Source organism: Ambystoma mexicanum, chromosome 9 (genome assembly GCF_040938575.1).
Source record: "Ambystoma mexicanum isolate Mex_15411 chromosome 9, UKY_AmexF1_1, whole genome shotgun sequence".
Lineage (NCBI taxonomy): Eukaryota > Metazoa > Chordata > Amphibia > Caudata > Ambystomatidae > Ambystoma > Ambystoma mexicanum.
The window spans coordinates 200,892,325-200,896,789 of NC_090931.1; positions in this window are offsets into that span (position 1 = coordinate 200,892,325).

Genomic DNA, 4,465 nt, shown 5'->3' on the forward strand with positions numbered 1-4,465 from the left:
CCACAGAACCCCCAACCACTTCGCCCAAACCCCCATCACTGCAATGTCGATGGCACCTAGCTATCCTTGTCTTCCTTCCCAGGACAGCTCAGGGCAATGCTCTGGTCTTGTAAACAAAACTACACTGAGCAGCACAGGGACTGCACTGTTCGGTACCCAGTGCCAGTACTGTGCTCAGAGGCTGGAATCCGGCATGAAGTGCAATCTAAAAAAACGTTTTCATTTGTATTTCTTATTTTCCTCCATACTGCTTGTCTAACATCCTCCACCCTCCCCCATCCTTTTCCCCTGGGGCCCCAAATCCCACTTAAAGCCCCACAGCCCCTGTTCCTCGCCTCCCTTCGCAGCAGCAGTGTATCCTGTTTCCTCCAGGTGCCCCCAGGGACCCCCCTTGCAGCCTTACCTCTGCTCACTCTGCCCTGTAGGCCTGCGGCTGTTGCCAGCGCTGGTGTGCCGCTGGTATTTATGTAGGAGACCGGAGCCTGGTTTCGGGGCGTGGCACCTGCTGACACGAGGGAAGGTGGCACCTTTGGAGTCCAGGCACCGCCTGGTGGCCTCTGCGGGCACAGCCTTATCTGATGGTGATGCTGGCATGAGTTAGTCACCCGCTGAAGCTGATGGCGGGCTACTGACCCGCTCTGTCTAAAGTCCCCTGTTCTCCCCTGGGTGTCTCTGTTAACCCTTCATGGGTGCACGCTCCTCTTAGACAGGCTATGGTCATGTGCATGCATTGCCACAACGAATCTGGCAAGGGGTGGGGTGGAGGAGGTACTGGCAGGTAAACTTGACAGACTGAGTAGGTGGTCAGTGTGGCTGCCACTTGCCCACTAAGACCCGTGTAAGACCATGTAGTGCTATGATAAGGGCTTCCTAAACTGCACCAGTCACCACCGCAGGAGTCCATCCTGCCAAGGCTTTAGCAGAGAGTGGCTATTGCTGCCCTGGCAGGGGCATCCAGGCGTGCTATTGCCTTTGGCATGAACAGGGCCCTGATAAAGCTGGCAAGGCCTCAGTATCTGGTTTCTGACCCGGGTGGGGCAGTTTTCTAATGCACATCTTGCGGATCCATAGTAAAGATCTACCAACAAATGACCTGATTCTCATGGTGTGCCCAGCGGTTCATACTGCAACTCCCCCACTTCTAATGTATCGCCCACTGAAGGGGGCAGCAATGAGTCGTCCCTGCCAGCATTCCGCTGCAGGTGGCACCCAGCTCACTGAAGCCAGTGCTTAGCTCACTGACGCAGTGTCTGGGCTTTTAGGAGCCGGGCATAGCTCCTGGACACCCACGTTTCCCGGATTCTTTGCTATTGACGTCTCTTTTACGCTCCCTGAAACATGCATTCCAGGCGAGTAATCAAGGAGCGGGTCACGGTAGCCCGGGCCACGCTGGCACCATTCATGCCCAGGCTGCGGGAGGCGGCGGGGAGTCAAAAAAGGGGCAAAAGACCAGACAAAAAAGACAAAAAACAGGGGCCACGGGGGTGTCCAGTGTTTAATGGAGAGTGGCACAATAAAATGGTTGGACAATGGCATGTCCACCAAGTAGGCACAGCAGATTGGCAAGTGATTCCTGACCACAGCAAACTACCATTGGCAAGGCCATCAGTTTGGGCTTTTGTGTGGGTATGGGATAGACATTTGCTTGGCACTGATATACTGGTACTACCTGGCCATCAGATTGCAACAGATGTAAAAAGGCGTGATTAGCTGGGCATATGATGCAGTATTTTTTTATTTTATCTTATTTATATGCTTAGGTTGCTCCGGACCCCTCAGGCATCAGGGCGCAGAAAGAAAGCGGCTTAAGCTTAATCGAACAAGGCGCTGTTCAGTTGCTTCCTGAAAATGTGAGGGTTACTAATGGTGCGTAGGGTGCTGGGGAGTTTATTCCAAGCCAACGCAGCCTGTATCGGAAAAGAGTGACCCCCTCCTCATACTCGCTTGCTCCTAGGGCAAATCAGACGCATGGTGTCCGCAGATCGTGCCACTCTAGCCATCTTTGAATGGTAATGCCCTCCTGGATATGTTGTGCTGCTTGTCCATAGAGACATTTATGAACAATGGTAAGTATTTTAAAGCAGATTCTCGCTTTTACTGGCAGCCAATGTAGATCTTTTCTACGAACGGAGATGGATTCACACCTGGGGATTTATTTTACAATTCTTCCTGCATTGTTCTCTAGGATCTGTTACTTTTCCACATATCCTTTGTTTGCACCAGCCAGTAGAGCAAAACAATAGTCAACCCTTGGTGTTATGATGGCCTGAACCAATGTAGCACCATTTATTTCTGAGACATATGGTTTAAGCAATCTCGACAAACGAAGATGGTATGGTACTGTGGTTTGTTAACGGCACTGTTCACATGAGCGGCCTTGCTCATAGAAGATTCCAAGGGTACCCCCAGGGTTTTAACCCTGGCAATGATTTGAATAAAATGCTTTTCAATGTTAAAAGCAGTGCATTGCACATTAAGCTTGGGATGAACCAAAGATTAAAAACGCTGTTTTATTTCCATTGAAGCACATACCATTGGATGTCATCCAATTTTGTATTGTGCCATAGATAAGGGAGAGTCTTTGCATAACTTTTTCATACTCTCCACGCAATGCCATGATGAGCTGAGTGTCATCAGTGTAGTTATTAAAGCAAACTCCCAATTTGTCTAGAACATCACATAACGGCCGACAATACATATTAAATAAAGCTGGAGAGATACATGCACCCCAGGGGACCCCACATTCCAGTGATTCTAGTCCAGGATGAGCGTTTCCCCAAACAATTCTTGATCGGCTGTTGCTCAAAAATGAACTAATCCAGCAGACTACATCTTGCGAGCAATTGCCTAGGCTTTTCAGACTTTTGGAGTAGTTTACCATGGACCACAATGGGCCAGTACCTGGCCTAACAACCCAAGCCAAAAGTATGGCTTTGTCATTGCTTGATTGTAACAGGACTTTAGTGCATAGAGCAGATATGAATAAAGTGGCTGAAGGCATGCTTGCTAAAGACATTTCATTGCTCCACATTTACAGCTGCAATTAAGCCATTAACTCTCAGCATACTGCTTCGAAATAACACTGGCAGGCTAAAGTTGGATGTTACTGCTTTGTAGAAGGGGCTCAAACAGATTCCAGGAGAATGTGTGTTCAATAGAGAGGGGCAGATAGTGGGTGAGAATCGCCATAGGGATTAGCATGGCCATGGGCAGTCAATGTGTGGGTAAATAACCAAACTACACCCACAAGCTCTGTGCCCCGACTCACATGTCATCTCCTCTCTACATGTACTCCAATGCAATAGGTTTGGCTTATATTTGGGGCTTAAACGCCTCCTACCAGCCAAAACTAAAAGGAAAGAATTGTGCTATGAGTGGTGCTGGTGGCATGGCAGGGTGAGAAGATAAAGAGGAGAGTGAGGCTCGGGGATGTAGGAAGGCCAAGGAACAACAGCTGGAGGGAGGCTCAAGGTAGGACTGAAAGGGTGGGGCTGGCAAGAGGATCATGGGCCGCGCAAAGATCCGCTGTGGTAAACTGGCCCCGCCAAACCGTGCAAACAGGCTGATTTCTGTCTCTGTGAATACAGGCTCAGCCCAGACCCTTTCGTGGCTGATAACAAGCAGGGTGTATCCTTCCGCTTACTCCGTCCCCACAGAGGGCCACCACTTGTGGGGAAAGGGCCACAATTAACTATGTATCAAAGCACATTGCTGAGGAAACCTCAAAAGCCAGTCCTTAGTATGTCCTTTTCATACACCTGCAGCAAACCAGGCCCATCCAGACACCAGACTCACCCAGGTCCCCAGCTCTGTCTTTTCTCTGATACTATGATTGTTCCCCTGTCCCAGCCCTGCGCAGTGCAGTTACTGATTGTCCCAACCACTGCGGTGGGAGACAGGTCTGCTTTCACCACTTTCACCACTGTTTCTATGAAGAATTCCCTGGCGCCACTCCTGGTCCCTCCAAATGAAAGCCCAGCCTATTAAGTCTAGTGGCACCCCCACACCCCCACTATCCGTACAATAGATATAGCCCTCTTTAATTTAGCATTGAGCTTAGCTTCTTGTCATCCCTAGCATTCCATTGGCTCTGCAGGGAGCATTTCAACATTCCCCTTGCTCTCCACGCTGCACCCCAACATTCTCTGATGCACTAAGTAGGTGCCCCTGAGTCATGAAGAGGGATTTGAAAGAGCTATGGAATTTCCAGGAGCTGTGGAAGGTCAAAGGGGGTCATGCAGCCCCTGCTGTGTTTCCAGGTTGGTTCTTTTCTTGGTGATGGGAGAGCTTAGGGGTGGTCTGGCAGCCGCAGTCCTCAGATCCGCGTAACTAGTTTCTCCCACTCAAACTCGAGGACCTTTTTAAGTTCTTTACATATTTTTTTGCTTCTGGGGAATGGCAGCAAATGACATGCTCCAGGCCACTGCTTATCACAGGCCCACTGGGGCCTGAGGCGGCCTCAATC